Source organism: Canis lupus, chromosome 20 (genome assembly GCF_011100685.1).
Source record: "Canis lupus familiaris isolate Mischka breed German Shepherd chromosome 20, alternate assembly UU_Cfam_GSD_1.0, whole genome shotgun sequence".
NCBI lineage: Eukaryota > Metazoa > Chordata > Mammalia > Carnivora > Canidae > Canis > Canis lupus.
In genome coordinates, this window is record NC_049241.1 from 10501432 (window position 1) to 10519227 (window position 17796).

General features: G+C 38.3%; 1 protein-coding gene and 1 long non-coding RNA gene across 5 annotated transcripts in view; one reads left to right on the forward strand and one right to left on the reverse strand.

Moving 5' to 3' along the window:
* LOC119864637 overlaps window positions 1–16272 on the forward strand; it is a 28977-nt gene extending 12705 nt beyond the window's left edge. Inside the window, exon 3 of the long non-coding RNA XR_005374637.1 lies at window positions 15686–16272. This is a non-coding gene — a long non-coding RNA (uncharacterized LOC119864637). The remainder of the gene's footprint in view (window positions 1–15685) is intronic.
* The window catches only part of GRM7 (glutamate metabotropic receptor 7), an 834441-nt gene that overhangs the window by 201173 nt on the left and 615472 nt on the right, over window positions 1–17796 (reverse strand). The gene's annotated exons all lie outside the window — the stretch shown is intronic.

Below are 17796 nucleotides of genomic sequence, written 5' to 3' on the forward strand. Positions count from 1 at the left end.
CATTTTTCCTATTTTAAAAAATATATTTTATTTGTAATAACTCTCATTAATAACTCTATATGTAATCTTTACCTGGAGAATACACAAGTGTAGGCATTATGAGCTTTAACATTTACTAAAAGGTATACTCTATACTAATGCAAAAGGATGAGAGTCCCTTCCCACTCAGAATCTCTCCTTTAAAGCTATACAGGATTCTCACTGCATTTGAATTAAGATTCCAGAGCATTCAGCAGAGAAGAATTTGGGTATTAGTCAGCTCCATCTGCCATAACAAAGTGTCAATGACTGTGGTTTAAACAACAGAAATGTATTTTCTCACACTTAGGGAACCTGAGAAATCTAAGATCAAGGTTCTGGCCCATTGACTTCTGGTGAGAGTCTTTTTCCTGGCTTACAGACATCTGCCTTTGTGCTGTGTCCTCACATGGCAGGAAGAGAGGCCTGGTCTCTCTTTCTCTTCTTACAAGGGCACTAATCCCATCTTGAGAACCACAACTTCACGACCTCATCTAACCCTAATTACCACCCAAAGGCTCCATCTTCAAATACTCGGCATCTGGGACTTTGAGATATGAATTTTAGAGGGATACAGTTCAGTCTATAGCAATGAACTTCAGAGGCCATCCTCTCATTTATTGGCTTGTAAACTTGACACATTACAAGAACTCTCTGAGTCATTTTCTATAAATCCAAAGAATGGAAATTGAGAACTAAAAACATTTTACAAGTACTGAATGTGACCATAGCCCAGAAATGTTTGAAAAGGAAATTTCTGACTGCCAAGTACATGCATGTGTATATAGTTGTTGGTGGGGACTCAGTAAAATGATCCAAAGAAGATGGAGAGGAGGATAGGTTTTATAGCACTGAGGGCCAGCAGCTTTGGGTCTCCAGATAGAGACAGAGGAGCAGATAAGATGCTATACATGGGAATACAAGGCCAAGGACACTTCAGGATCCTGGGAGGATGGGTTAAGTGGAGAAAGTAGCACAAGAAATTGTAACTGCTGTTTTTTGGCCTGTTTCTGTTTCCAAACCTTAGATTTTTTTTTTTTAAGTTGATTTTATTCGTACATAAGGAAGGAAGGGTACAACATTACAGGAGATTTAAATTTTCTGGGTTTCAAAAGCTAAGGACAAGTCATGTAAAAATGAATTTGATCAGAAAGAGCCAGTCTATCCCACCCTCTTCTATTTATCACTAGGCTCGATGAAGATTCCAGAAGCTTTGATTCCAAGTCAAACCTGAATAGGTTTATGGACCTCCAAGATGATCTAGAGGGGAAAGGCAGTAATAACCCCGTATAAACGGCTTCCCTGAATAAAGTCCAAGGGTGAGACAGTGGGTTCCACACTCCAGTGTGAAGAGGGAATCAGAGAACATAAATGTCCATGTCACCTATGGAAGCCGGTGGGATTCTGGAGGGCTTCATCCAGCTCCACTGATTCATTGAGAATTAGGGAGCCTTAAATTACTTTTATTCAGGAAAGTGATGAATAGCATTATCCCCATTGAGTTCCTAGGTATTTCAAATGGCTCGAGGGCAGCTCAGTGCTTTTATCTCTAAGGGGAAATAGCAGTATCTTTTTTTTCAAAGATTTTATTTATTTATTCATGATAGACATAGAGAGATAGAGAGAGAGGCAGAGACACAGGCAGAGGGAGAAGCAGGCTCCATGCTGGGAGCCCGATGTGGGACTTGATCCTGGGTCTCCAGGATCACGCCTTGGGCTGAAGGCAGGCACTGAACCACTGAGCCACCCAGGGATCCCCCAAAATAGCAGTATCTAAAGGAGGGTAGGCCTAAGTATATCTCATGGTAAGGTTCCTCAGGCATGAACCCACAGATGGGAAGAGTATCCTCTGTACAGGGATGATGATCAAGGACTGAGGCCACACCCAACCACCACCACTGCTCTGAGGTCATTGTCCATATGTCACTGGAAATCTAGGAAAATATGGGAAGCAGAGAGACTTTTGCCTGCTTGACATCAGGTTCTAACACCCAGTGAAATGGGACCCAAACTAGGAGTATATAAGTTTATTAATTCAAAAATAATTTTTTGCACACCTGAATTTTTGGCCGGATACTTCCTTCCACCCACCACAGCTGGATAATCATCCTATTATCAATGTAACCCTCCCACCTCCTCCTGTCTTCTTCAGGAAAAATGAAACCAGGGTCAGAACCCACCTACTACTCAGAATGTGGAGGGGCACAGGGGTGAGAGAAAAACAGAATCTGGAATATGTTAGGAAGGGAAATCCCCAAGTTTTAAACATACTGGAGAGATGAGAAGCAAAGATGTGGAAACTCAAGTTGCCTTTACAATCAAGTGCAATATTATGTGCTGACAGGAACATTTCTGATGTCCCACTCTGGAAAGTAGGCCATTGGGATGATTTCCCCCAGGGAATGAAATCTATTTAAAATGGGAATCTGAACGCTACAATTATAGCTCAATTGTCTATGTAACAGCAAAAGCCTCAGACAAGGGCAAGCTATGAATTGGGCCCAGGAAACATGTTTTTCACACCCTCATCCACCCTGGGAAATAATCCATAGAACGTGAATTTGCATTGGGGTCAGTCTCAGTTGATTCTGGGCTTTAGATGCATTTTATCTGAATGGACAAATGTTAAGAGTCCCATGGTGGTGTTTTATTACATCCAGAGAGTCATTTGAATATGGGACATAAAGAAGACAGCATTTAGAACTAAGTGATGTGAGGAAGATCAGAAATTAAGTGGATTAATAAAGTAAAATGGGACTCTTCTGTGCCTAAACCAGACACATGCATGGCTAACCACAAAAGTGGCTCTTAAACCTATTAGTTCAACAGGTATTTGCCTGCCTCCTTCTTGTGTTCTTACCTTTCCTTCAGGGTTCTAGCAACCATGAATAATCAGATTACCAAGCTCTTATGGGAAGATGATATGTTCCAAAGATGATCCATGTCATGTACTCCTCTTATGAGACATAAGACGTGTATCCCTTATGAGACATAAGGCCTGTGTTTCCTCTTCTTGGATCTGGGTGGGGATTAGGATTGCGACAGCCAACAGAGTTTGGTGGAAATGATGCTATGCTTTTTCCTCAAGCGTAGCCTTAGGCCCAATATCATTTCCACTTGTCTCTCTCAGTTTTACTCTTAGGATGCTTGCCCCTTAGCAGCCAGCAGCCATACTTTGAGGAAGCACAACCTAGCCCACAGGTAGGGATATAGATATGCTCACATGGAGTAGAACTTTGGTCTCTAGCCAGAAGATTACCAGCTAAGTCAATGAATGAGGCTTCAGATGATTCCAAGGTTCAGTCATTGAGCTGCTCCAGCTGATAACAAAAGTAAAGCAGAGTTGAGCTTTCTGCCCCTAACCTTGCCTAAGTTACAGATTCATGGGCATAATAAATGTAGCTTGTTTTGAGCCATTAAGTTGCAGAGTAGGTTGTATACTGCTTATAGGTAATTGTTACTGATGAATATGTTTCAAGTGCAACTATAGATTGGAATTTGCCCCCTCAAACAACACCCCTACCAATTCATATGTTTAAGTCCTAACACTCAGTGTGAAAGCATTTAGAGGTGGGCCTTTTGTAGATAATTAGGACTAGAGGAGATTATGAGGGCAAAGCCTCATAATGGGATCAGTGTCCTTATAAGAAGAGGAAATGACACCAGCGTGCTTTCTCTCTGCCATGTGAGGATACTGCATGAAGGTAGCCATGTGCAAGCCAGGAAGAAGACTCTCACCAGGAGAAAGTGGGCCAGCACCTTTATCTTGTACTTCTCACTTTCCTAAACTATGAGAAATAAATTCCTGTTGTGTAAAGCATATGTTCTGTGAAATTTTGTTATGGCAGCACATGCCAACAAATACAAATGCCAATATTACTCAAGCACAAAATAATCGAATGATTCCTGGGCCATCAAGAAATGATCCTAATTTTGCTTCACTGGTAATTGGAGTTATCTATGGCCTCTCTGATCCCTATCCCAGGTAACCCAGAGTAAATGAATGCTGTTATTTGAGTTGGATATTAAAGTAATATTATACATTTTATGTAACAACAAAGGCTCTAGACTCAGCCCAGGTTACAAATAAGTATATCAATTTTCAAAAGGAAGGGAAATATAATGGCGAAATATCAGTTTCATTATTAAACACTTTTACACTCTGAGAAGTAGCTTGGTTTCATGAAGAGTAGCATATCTATAGCAAGAAAAAAACTGGGTTGAAGTATTCAGATTGTCATTTTTTAGCTGAGGGAGGCACTTAATTTCTCCAGACCTTAGTTTCCTTAAGTGAAAAACTGGGCTGAGAATAATGTCTCCTTAGCAAAGTTCTGTGAAGATTCAATTAAGTGGGTTAATAGAGGGAAAGTGCTCAAAATTATTACATGAATGAGAGTCATGAATGGCAGTTTTTTTAATGATTTTTTAAAAAAAGGACTAATGTTAAAAATAGTCATCTAAATCTTAACATTAATCAGAGGTCCATTTTTCACTAGGGAAAATTAAAAACTATTTCATTAACTTACATTCAGAGGTATTACATGAAACTTATTTTCCATATACTGAAAATCATCTTACTAATTTATACTTGGACAGCTATAATTTTGAATTCTCCTGGCTTCTCAGGGTTTTATTGGCTGATGTGGGTCTTTTAGCCAAAACATAAGCTATAGGAAACCAGAGCTGGCAGCTGCAATATTATAATTTTGACGTTTGAAAAGTCCAACTGGTTCTGAGGTTGGACTTTTCTGAGGTATTTTTCTTAGCATTTTAATGTCAATGAGTTAATGGCTTCATGACAGGAGCAAGGTAAAGTCAGGAAGAGGAATCTTAGATGTGCAGTCTTTTCCTAGGGAGACAGGAAAGAACACTGTGGCTGGCACCTTTATGTTCCTGCTTAAAGCCTACCATGCCTGAATTACATAAGGTTACAGGGAGCACCCCGGCCATTCCAGGAAGAATGAGAAAGCTTTTTCATGATGCTTTCTGATGTACTTTACACAGGTGCTATCAAATGGAACTATCCACTTATATATCATATTCATATAATATATGGATCCATAATAACCTAGAGTTATCTCCACCCAGGGTTTGATCTTGTATAACTTCCACTGGCATAGTAAGGATTCCCTCACTCCTTGGAAATGCTGCAAAGGCTCTCCCAGGGGAAGACTGTGAGACCTCTTTCTGAAGAAAGGACCACACCAAGCTGTTCTTTTCTTAGCTGCAAAGGTCCTGAATCATCTTAAATTTGCATTTGGGCACCTGTTCAGACCCCACCTCTGTCACATGTCAGCTAGGTAAGCTTGGGACAGCTACTTAACTTAAAATCTGAAGATAAAAGAAATTCTGAATTATTGAACCACTGTTAAGATGAATTAGGATAATTCATGCAAAATGCTAATTCCTGACCCATAAAAGCCCTAAAAATAGGCAGCACTAGTATCAATAAATAACTACTGTTGTAACAAAACAAAGCATTAATTTATACAATTTGTTCTCCATTCTATATATGTTTATTAATGTTTACTAACTACATGTAAAGCAAGTGCAAAGCAACTTCTGTGAAATTAAAACAAACATAAAACGACAACGAAACTCTTGTAGGCTCTGCCTCAGTTTTACCAAAAGTAAAGGAAACAGGAGAGTTGGAGTCTCAGTGTGATTTATGCAGCCCTGACATGTCCACTGTCTCTTGTCTTATGCCTTGTGACCATGTTGCCAAGAGAATCACAGAGTGAGAAAGTTGCCATAGCTGTGCCTGGGAAAGAAATTTTGGGCAGAATCAGTATAATCCAGTGAGGCTGGTCACATAGAGGTGGTGGGTAGGGAATGGGGTCTGCAAAGAGGTGCCTTGCAGTAACCTAAAATTAAGGTCCTCTTATAAAACAGGAAATTCACTAAGGCATCTCAATGCAAATACCAAAGCTCTAAGTTAAATATGACCAGGTTAAATCTGAATGGAAAAATGTTAAAATGTCGTGTCACTACAAAGGAGGCTTAGTCATCAATAGAAACAAAGAAAAGAGATTGCTGAGACAAATGTTGGCAATACCCATCAAAGAACTCACAAGTGCCTCTCTAGTACACACCCCTCACATCCCTACTGTTGGGTTCATACATGGGGATCAGGTGGCTTGATGTCATCCAATGCTCCAGTTCTGCAGTGCATGCCTTTTGTTCTCATTGCATACTCACTAGATAACTTCAGAAATCTGGCGTCCCCTACTATTGTTTTAAGGATCAACTGTACTAGTCACACCAATTTGAATGAAGGTGGCATTGATGATTTTATTTCTCTCTACAAATGAATGAACTAACCATCTAATTTTTATATCTGTCTCATGAAAGAGTCACTGCCTCCCAGTTTATGCAACAGGGAACATCTGGCCCTAGTTCAGTAAGATCTAGAAGATAAGTAAGCCTGAGAGCATATGGTCTTTCAAGCCTGAGAATCTAATCCTTTCATGTAGCTAAATTATCCATTGCATGTGACTTCTTCAGGTGGTGTGCCAGCTTCCCTTGCTAGTGCCTAATAGCACTATGAGACTTCTTCATAATTCTGAGGAATTATCAAAACAGATAACCATTATGACTAGGTAATATTTTGTGTCCATTTTGATGCTAGTTTGATAAAGTATTAGCAAGTATTGATTTCTTAGTCTTATTTTATCCTTTAATGTCTTAAAATCACAGATAAAGAGCTAAGACAGAACTTCTTAGTGATTTCTGCCTCCCAGGAAACATCTGGAGGCATTTTTTTTTAATTTTTTTTAAATTTATTTATGATAGGCACGTACTGAGAGAGAGAGAGAGAGAGGCAGAGACACAGGCAGAGGGAGAGGCAGGCTCCATGCACCGGGAGCCCGACGTGGGATTCGATCCCGGGTCTCCAGGATCGCGCCCTGGGCCAAAGGCAGGCGCCAAACCGCTGTGCCACCCAGGGATCCCCTGGAGGCATTTTTATTGTTACAACCAGGGGAAAGGGCACTACTGGCATCTACTGGGTAGAGGTTAGGGATACTGCTAAACCTCCTACAATACAGAGAACAAATCTCGGTCTCCCCATCCCCACCCCCCCCCCAAGAATGAGCTGACTCAATAGTCCTTAAGTTGAGAAACCCTTAGTTAGGAGAAAATGTGTTTCCTTTTTTCTTCTCCATCTAATACTGCACTTGTGTTTCAAAGGAACAGGAACTAACATCTCTTGAATGTTTTGCTTTCACATCTACTCTTAATTTTCACAACACCCTTTGAACTATTGATCAGTATCCCTATTTTACACATATGGAGAATAAGGATCAGAAACGTTGAATAACTTCCCTAAGCTCCACAAAAACAGACCCAGGTCTGTCTGATACAGTAGATATCCTCAAACAAAGCAAAGTTTCACTGAAAAGGACTCTGGAGAATAATATTAAGTGCTTATGTCTTATGGTAAGTATTCCACTGAGTGAGTGGCACATTGGGCAAAAGGTCTCACTGGCTCCTTTAATCATGGTCTGTACTTACATCAAAGTCAGGCTCACTCTGGATTTAGGTTGTACCACACAGTGATTTATATTAATTAATAAATTCTGCAAATAAGACGGCCCTATAGGACTTTCAGGGGAGTCCTGAGAGCAGCATTCAAGAACTTCAGAACACACTCTGAAAAATCAATTATCCTTACTGTAATGTACAGAAATAGTAATGGGGCACTGACTGGCCATAGGCAAACCAACCAAGAAAACTCTGATGAGGAAAGAAGTGAAACATCACACATTGGCATATCAGAGACAATAGCTGGGCTTCACCACTTAGTAAATTCAGGACTGATCATTTTTCTTTGACCAAAATTCTCAAAATTTAGCTTTCACCAGAGTTACCTGCAAAGTTTATTAAAGAGGCAGATTCCAGAAAATACCATTCAGTAAGAATCTGCAATATATACAAGTTCTGATGCAAGAGATCCTTCTAATTACTGCTTTAAGCCAACCTATATTGAAAGTAATCTAGAGTGAGCCTCTATCTTCAACTCATTTTTGTCCCTCCCTAGGATTTTGCATTAGTATTATATATTTTTGTATGTGATATGCTAAAATTATTTCTTCATAGAAAAGAGACAAAAATATAATAAAAACAGTAGCAAACTAAATTCAACAATACATTAAAGTGAGATTCAACTCAAGAATGCAAGGATGCTTTAACATCCATAAACCAATCAACATGATATACCACTAATGAACCAAAGGATAGAAAATCATATAATCATCTACATGAATGCAACAGCCCCCCATCATTTGACAAAATTCAACATCCTTTAATGATAAAAAACTCTCAACAAAATGGATACAGAGGGATCATACCTCAACAAAATAAGGCTATATATGACAAACCCACACCTAACACCTTACTCAATGATGAAGAACTGAAAGATTTTCCTTTAAGATCAGAAATAATACAAAGATATTCACTCTAAACACTTCTATTTAACATAATATAGGAAGTCCTAGCCACAGCAATTAGATAAGAAAAAGAAATAAAAGGCATCCAAATTGAAAAGGAAGAAGTAAAACTGTCACTATTTGCAGATGACATCATAGTATACAGAAAACCCTGAAGACTCCTCAAAAAATGAAATAGAACTAATAAATACAGTAAATTTGCAGGATACAAATTAACATACAGAGGTCTGTTGCACTGCAGCTACACATTAATAGCAAACTATCAGAAAGAGAAATTAAGAAAACATTTCCACTTCCATTGTATTAAAAAGAATAAAATACCTATGAATAAATTTAACCAAAGAGGTGAAAGACCTGTACTCGAAAAGTTGTAAAACACTGATAAAAGAAATTGAAGATGACACAAGCAGATGAAAAGATATTTCATGCTCATAGGTTAGAAGAATTGATATTGTAAAATGTCCACACTACCCAAAGCAATCTATAGATTCAGTGCAATCCTAGCAAAAAAACAGTATCATTTTTCACAAAATGAGAACAAATAGTGCTAAAATTTTTGTGGAACCACAAAAGACCCCAAACAGCAAAACCAATCAAAACCAAACTTGAGAAAGAAGAACAAACCTGGAGGTATCACATTCCCAGATTTCAAGACATACTGCAAAGCTGTAATAATCAAAATCAAAAGAGTATGGTACTGGCACAAAGACAGACACAACAGAACAGAGTCCAGAAATAAATTCACACTTATATGGTCAATTAATCTACTACACAGGACTCAAGAACATAAAATGGAAACAGTCTATTCAATAAATGATACGAGGATAACTGGACAACTACATGCAACAGAATGAACTGGACACTTTCTTATACCTCATACAAAAATAAACTCAGGATTACAAACTTAAATGTAATACCTAAAATCATAAAATTCCTAGAAGAAAACATAGACAGTAAGTTCTGTGATGCCAATCTAAGCAACATTTTCTTTTCAATCTATCTCCTCAAGCAAGGGCAACAAAAGCAAAAGTCAACAGATGGAAGTACATCAAACTAAAAAACCTTATGCACAGCAAATGAAAGAAACCATCAACAAAATAAAGAGACACTGAATGGAAGAAGATGCTTGCAAATGATATATCCAATAAGGTGTTGATATCCAAAATATATAAAGAACTCACAAAATGCAAGGACAAAAAAACTGATTAAAAAATGGGCAGAGGATCTAAATAAACATTTTTTTCTTAAAGAATATATAAAGATGGCCAATAGACCCATGAAAAGATGCTCAATATCACTAATCATCAGGGAAATGCAAATCAAAATCACAATGAGATATTACCTCACACTTGTCAGAATGGCTAAAATAAATTAAAAAAAAATAAGAGGTGTTGGTGAGGATGTGAAAAAAAGGAACCTTCATAAACTGTTGGTGGGAATGTAAATTGATGCAACCACTGTGGAAAAACAATATGGAGATTCTTCAAAAAAAAAAAAAAAACTACCATATGATCCTTTAATTCTAATATTGGGTATATACCCTAAGAAAATGGAAACACTAATTTGAAAAGATTTATGTACCACTATGTTCATTGCAGCATTATTCACAATAGCTAAGCTAAGATATGGAAGCAAGCTAAGGGCTTATCAATAGATGAGTCTAAAAATAAGATGTGGTATGTGTGTGTTTTGAGGAGGAAAAGCTAAGATAGACATTCTTGAAGAAGGTGGAAAAGAGGCAAGAAGGGGACACACACACACACACACACACGGGGGATATTCTATAGCAAGACAAAAAGAATGAAACGTTGCCATTTTTGGCAAATGGATATGCCTACAGGTTATTATGCTAAGTGAGATTAAGTCAGAGAAAGACAAATGCTGTATTGTTACACTTACAGGTGGAATCTTTAACACAAAACAAACAAATAGAACAAAAACCAGCTTCTAGATACAGAGAAGAAACTAGTGGTTGCCAGAAAGGAGGTAGGGGAAGGTGGCTGGGGGATAAGCAAAACAAGTGAAGGGGATTAAAAGGTACAAAGTTCCAGTTATAAAATAAACAACTCACTAGGATGTAATGTATAGTAGAGGGAATATAGTCAATGATAATGAAATAACTTTCAGTGGTGATACAGGTTAACTAGATATATTTTTACATTTCATAATATATAAATATAATGAATCACTCTCTTATATACCTGAAAGTAATTTATATGTCAATTATAATCCAATATAAAATAGTATTAGCAACTGCTTTGAGTTCAAAGTATACATGAAAGCTTTTGCTAGAAGCTTCATTTAGAATAACTTATTAATACTCACCCCAGACAGTCTCACTAACCCCATGCTATTGCTGAGGAAACTAAGTCAGTCACTCAAGGCACACAATAAGGAGTGAAGAGCTGGGCTTAGCTCATTACTAAAATGAAGTATTGTTTTTGAGAAATTTCTAGACTAGTTGAGAGATAAATATGCATACAACTATAGATAGGAAGGATGAAGACCTGAAGTAAAAGCTTTCTTTTACTATAGACCCGCTATGCTCTGGAAATTCAGAGAATCAAAAGAATATCCAGTAAAGGAAGGGATCAGGACAGAGGTACTCTTTGAGGTATGCCTTGAGGACTGAGTGTGGTCTTCACAGGCTCACTAAAAGAAGGCAATGTTAATTTGCAAAGGTAGGTGCAAGATAGCTGGGCATCCATTTCATTATTCTTTTTTTTTTAAGACTTTATTTTATTTGGCAGAGGTATATAAGAGAGTGATTCATTATATTTATATAATGGTTTTGCTTTTGATCCATGTGGTAACAACTCTTCTGAGTATGCACTCATCCTGGGGAAACACCAGGAGGGAGAAGAGAATGTGGAAACAGATGACGCCCCTGGCTTCATTGTCCTAATGAAAAACACCACTTTGCAGACTCTATAGGTAATCTGTTTTCTGTACAACAACCCTCAAGTTGAATTCTCTAACGCCTTCCCTGAAATGCTCCTAGGAATTAAAAGCAATTCCCTACTCCCTAGACTCATTTATTTTCTCCAGGTACTGCCTGGCAGCCATCTGTAACTGTAAACAATAGTTCCATTTGGGACAATTAAAATTGATTTTCTATTATGCTAAAAACACTTAATTAGTATTCCTGCCTTTGTCACATTGATGAGTTTTTTAAACACAGCGACTCCTTCTAGTGTCTGGGAGGGGAAGGACATCCTCTGAGTCCAGACTTAACAGTCACATGGCTCCCTTCTTGTCTCCCAACCTTTTCTGGAATGTCTAACTTAGCTTCTCTTCAGAGTAGTAGCTGCTGAAGCCTCTTCCAAGTGTGCTCTAAGCTGGGTAAAAATATTTCCCTCAGTCTCAATTGCTAGCTTTGAAAGAGCTTTATACTTCCTTTCATATCCTTGATTTGACGGAATGATATCTAAAAACACTCTTGCATCAATCCCTCGAATTTTCAAAAGATCCTCCTCTGTTCAAAAACATCCAAATGAAAACAACAACAAATAAATCAATAAACAAGAAAATCCAAGACAAAAAGATACCCCCTCATACAGATGTATATTCACTTCCTCCCATAAAAAGATACTGGAAGTGTTTCTCTTCTTCAGGAATTCAGAAACAAAGAAAACAAAGGATGAGTTATGGTACATTCACATCAAATGCCACATGTTTTACATCATTATGTACAAGACACACATGTGCTTGCTCACACATATACATGCAGACTCATTCTCTCCAACTATTGCATATGAGCTTTAGAGAAGTTGTATCTTTTTGGGAGGAATGGGGGGAGAAACTGACCCTCACACTGAAAGGTAATTTACCAACCTCTTAACTTTTTATTACACTTAACTTTTTTAGTAAAATTGAATTTCACATTTTTCAGGTTTGGGCACTGCCTACATCTTCTAACTTTGCTTAACATGAGCTTCTCACAAGAACAAGAGTAAAATGGTTTTTGTGCTGAAAACTGCTGTTCATAGGCCTTTCTGTGGTCACTGATTGGTGCTCTTAATTTCATGGCAATAACTCGTGAGGGTGGAAGCTGGACACACACTGAAGACATGATGCTGATAAGCCTCATTCTCCCCAGGGCCACCTTCTTTCACCTCTGCAGACAGGCACTGATTCCTTTGAAGCCTTATTTAGACATCTCCAGTTTAGCTTCATTAAAAGGTGATTTACAGCAGTTCTAAAACTTGATTGGAAAAATAAAAGTAATTTTTTTTTTTAAGTACCCCTGCTTCCTTTGGTGCTCTGCTACTTTGGCATGAGATGGTGCATCAGTAGGTACGATCATCTTAGGCAAAATGCAGCTGAAGGGATGAAAGTTGACACTTATGATGAATGAGAACACACTAGGTAATGAGGAGGCCACTCAATCTTAATGACAAGAGGTCACAGTGTCATGTGTGTGCCTACCACTGCTCAGCAGCCTCTGAATGTGACCAGGTAGCAAACAGCTTGTTTATCTTTGGAAGGATATGGGAACAGGTTCAGCTATGATTTTATCTTGGCATCGCTTTCAAGTACTGTAGTGAACATCTGCTCTTTTTGCTAAGTTTCTATATGATGGAGACATTAATCAAGGTTTCCTCCATTCCCATCCCTACAGTCAACGAGTGGGCATGTAACCTAAGCAAGGCCCTTTAGGCTCACTTTTTCTAGAATTTGAAAATAGAGCTCAATGAAATCATGATGAGGGGGAACAGATTTAGTCTGATGGTGGCACCCTAAATGCCAGTCTCTTTCTTTCTGCTATCTGGATCCCCAATAGTTCCCTGGTTTCTGAATTTTCTAAGCTCTGGTTGCCCAGCTTGGATATCATGAGCTAAGTTAGGAACTGGCAAACTTTTTCCTGTAAAGGGCCAGGTAGTGAATTTTTTAAGCTTTGCTGGCTAATGTGTCAGTCACAAGTCCTCCATTGTGCTGTTGTGATGCAAATACAGCCATAGGAAATACATAAACAAATGGGCATGGCTGTGTTCAATAAAACTTTATTTAGGAACACTGAAACTTGAATTTCATAGTTTTCCCATGTCATGAAATACTATTCTTTTGATTTTTTCAACTATTTTTAAATGTAAAAATTCTTAGTGCATGAGCTGCACAAAAACATGTAGCAGAACCAAACTGACCTGTCCCCTAACTATCCCTGACAACCCATCTCCTCCCTATAACTTCCTTTATTTTACCTAATCTAACCTGAGTCTGTTTCTGTTGTCTGCAAGGGAAGAAGACTGACCACAATGGCACTGAATTCATTTGTATCCAAGAGACACTGGCTACAAGGTTCCCCAGCCAACACTATTCAGTTACTTATTTGCTCATTCACGAATTCAATCTGCGTTGAGCACCTTTTATGCTGCAGGGAATGTAACAGGCACTGAGAATACAGCTATAATTTAGGCCAACACCATTTTGCCTTCCTGAGGGAGCTTTCCTGTGTAAATGGTATGGACAACCCTGATGAGAAATAAAGGTGGGGATTTAAAAGAATCACATTGGCTGCACAGGATAGTCCCTGGCGAGCCTGGATGTTCAAAAGGCATATTCAGGGGATAGGAAGGTGGGGAGGGCTGCGGGGAGGAGGAATTACAAAATCCAAGATGGTAAGAGAGAGAGGGTCAGGATGACTGAACTCTGAAATGATTCTTGGAGGGGAAAACAAGTTAAGGTCATCAAAATAATTTATAGCTCTCATTTAGAGAGACGGAAGAAGAATAAGCAATCAAAGAAAGTCTCAGAAAATCAATGTAAGCAAGATATATTTAACACATTTTTTTTTATTGTGGATTTATTGTGGCTAAAAAAGGAAACAATAAATAGTAGAGATGATACCGGCATTCTTTCATAATTTGTCCAGTATGGATGGAATCATACAAAAAAGTAATCTAGTCTAGCTCTCTTCTTCCAAAATGGTTTGTAATCCATGAGCCCAACTGGGGTTTTGGCTTTTCAAATCCTCCATGATTCCATACGCTTTCCTTTCACCTGATCTTGTTCTTATCCCCTGATAAGCAAGTTCAGGAGGTCTCTCTTAATATTAAGGAAAATCTCTGCAGTTGAACATGTATGCCTGGCCCTACTTGTCATATACTCAGAAGTGAACTGTGGTTGCCTTCTCAGTTAAGGTTTTCTGAAGTGCTACTAAGATTTTGTTAGGTTGGTCTTAAGACCATCATTTCCTGGGCTTAATTAATTTGGGTAAATATTCTTCCCTCCAAAGGGAGAAGAGATTATAGTCCAAGCCCATTATGAAATGGTTTATCAGAGCACAGGTTCAATCTGCCTAATATGGAAGAGAGAAGTCCAATGTAGTGCCTCTTTCAGACTTGGCATGCCAATGCAGATATACTGTCAAGTGGAGGTGGAACGGGGCATGTAGCAAGAGCTCAATAAATGCATTGCAAATTCACAGAAATATTCTGAGCTGACTTTAATATGACGTTACTGCTGCCTTCCCAAGATTTTGTAAATTCTGAATTTGTTTCATTTTCCTAATTCTCTCAAGGGAAATGCCACTTTTCCAAAAACAACTTTTCAATCCATGAAAATGAAAACTGGCCAAACATAGATGCCTAAGAATACCCTTAGAAATACATTCCAGCCTCACCATCATATTGCTCATTATCAAGAGTAAACAGCTGTAAGGAATTCATTTATAAGTATTTAGAGTAGTATATAACAAATTAACCCCTTTTTATAATTCTCTGTGTATGTGTAAATATATATATATATGCATGTAAAATTATATACTAATATTCTTTAGTGTAGAAATATTTGTTGAACATAAGTTCTTTGTGTTCACATTTAAAAATAAGGCATCACTTGAATATTTAAAGAAATATAACTTCATGGCACAGATCACTGCCTTCTCCCCAATATCTCAATTGTTATTGATTATTTCCAGGTTTAAGCCTCACTTTCTTTATATTTTTCCCACAGGGCTAATTGTAAATGTGATCTCCACTTCTAATGCTATTTTATCACTGAAAGGCTAGCCCACATATTCTGGTTTTGAAGGTCTCACTACAGCTAGAGGCCTCCCCACCTCTAACCACCAGATTGGCCAGGATTAATTGCTTAACAAGTATCTGAGAGGGAAAAAAAATGCAAGCCACAGCTTTCAGCCCCTAGTCTCTCAAAATAGTGCCTTAGTTTTGAATACTGTATGTAAGAAAATAATACATATGGTCTGTTTCTGTTCTCAGATACTAAAATCTATTCGTGGATGAGGATATGGGAAGAGGAGTGATTTTCCCAAAGGAAAAATCAAAGAGCTGTCACTAGAAGAATGGAAATAAGTATTGAGCAAGCAAATGTTAACCAGAAATTGTGTATCTTTCCTGACCAACTTGAGGCATAAGTATATTAGAAATTACTACCTTGTTTGAAAGAAAACTGAACCCTACCTTGTACACTATGAGTTCTTTAAGAAAACAAAATACACAGAAGACTGAAAATAAGTATTTTTTTAAAAAAAAAAAAAAGAATCAAAACAACTGCAATAACATAGTGCTTTGTCAATCGTAATTAACTATATGGTAATAGTCAATGCAGGTTTGCTTCATCTGTCCCGAGTATCTAAAGTTAGTGGAACTACACCAGTTCTCCAATTGCATTATGCCTTATAAGGGAACTTGGCCTCAGCCTTTATCTGTTGATAGTTTCATTGGCTTCAATTAGTTTACACGCCTTATCAGAACCATGGCTGTCCTTCAGGTGACCAATCTTTGGAGAATGGTGCATGTTTTCCCAGAAGCTGCTTCCCCCATAATACAAACACATGGTATTGTATCTGCTTTCTCTGTCAGAATTTTGTTTGATTCGTATCTGCTCATATTTCTTTGTGGAAATAAAGGTCCCCTAAGTGTTCAAGGACCATATGCAGTTTGTGTTAACTGACCCCACAGCTGTGTCTTGACCAGATGCTCCCGTCATGAGCTCTCTGCTGCAGTTCTCATCTCCAAGGTCTCTAGACTAGACTGTTTCCTGCCTGTTCCCCAGCCTGGTTCTCCAACCTTACAAAAGAAAACTTCATGTAACTCCCCTTTGGTTAAATTAACCAGAGTCAATCCCTGCTGCTACCAGTAAAATATCCTTATCTGACAAATCATTTATTCAACTGATGTTTTTAAAATGCCCATGAACTGTCAGGCTCTTGTGCTTCAATGATGGGTAAAACAAGTCTCTGCTCATAGAAGCTCACACCATAGAAGGGGGTTTCGAAGAATAGCAATGAAAAACGTACAATGTATGAGAGGGATGGTGTGTCCCTTTAGATACGCTGATAGAGAGATGACTTTCTGAGCCTAATTTTAGAGCTCAGATCTAAAGTGGAGAGAAGAAGGCAGATGTTTGAAGATCTAGGGAAAGAACATTCCTCACATAGAGAAGGATAAGTACAATGATGGAGGAAAGAACTTGGCAGTTTTTGTTTTGTTTTGTTTTGTTTTGTTTTGTTTTAAAGAAAGGCAGACTGCCGCATGCAGTGCCTCACTTGGATGTGTCTGGAGTCTTGGAAGCTTGACTACCTTGTGTTCTACAAATGGACCTTCCTTGAGAGCTTGTTTGGAGGTTCTAGCAGGAGAGCACAGCTACTCACATTCCCTTGACTGAAGAATAGTCCTCCTCTTTTGGTGATGGTTGTCCTCTTTGCCTGAGCCTGCAGCTTTGGGAGGGACACACTTAGAGCAGTGAGGGAGAAAGAGGACACCTGCCTAGCCAGTCAGATCACTCAAATCAACCTTGGCAATCAATGGGGTGACATGTCACTGCTGGGTCACCTTCATATACAAGAACTTGGCAGTTTTAAGCAGAGTGGCTGAACCTCTGTTGGGTATTTTCATCACAAGCATCTTTCCCATAGACATCTTTGCCGCAAGCATTTTCACCACAAATACTTTTGTTGCATGACTAACAGGCCGTATGGTAATTTTGCCATAAAAGAGAAAAAAAAAAAAATCACTGGTTGAGTTTGGTTTCATTTCTCCACTTTTTAATGTTATATTTATCCTAGCTCCCATAATGATCTTCACTGTGGTGCACAGGTTTGAACCCACATTTCCGATAGAATGTTGCAATGTCCATCAGTGGACATGTGACAGTATGCCAAGGAAAAAACCACAGTGAGTAAGGCTTTCATGATACAGTATAAAGCCCAGTGACAAGTACACATCAGTATCTGGACACTGGTAACTCTCTTAACAAGGGAAGACATTTTAGTGGAAAAACAAAAAGTACAATGCTGAATAAGGAGACAAATCAATTACCAAAAAAAAAAAAAAAAAAAAAAAAGTATACTACTATGAACAAACAACTG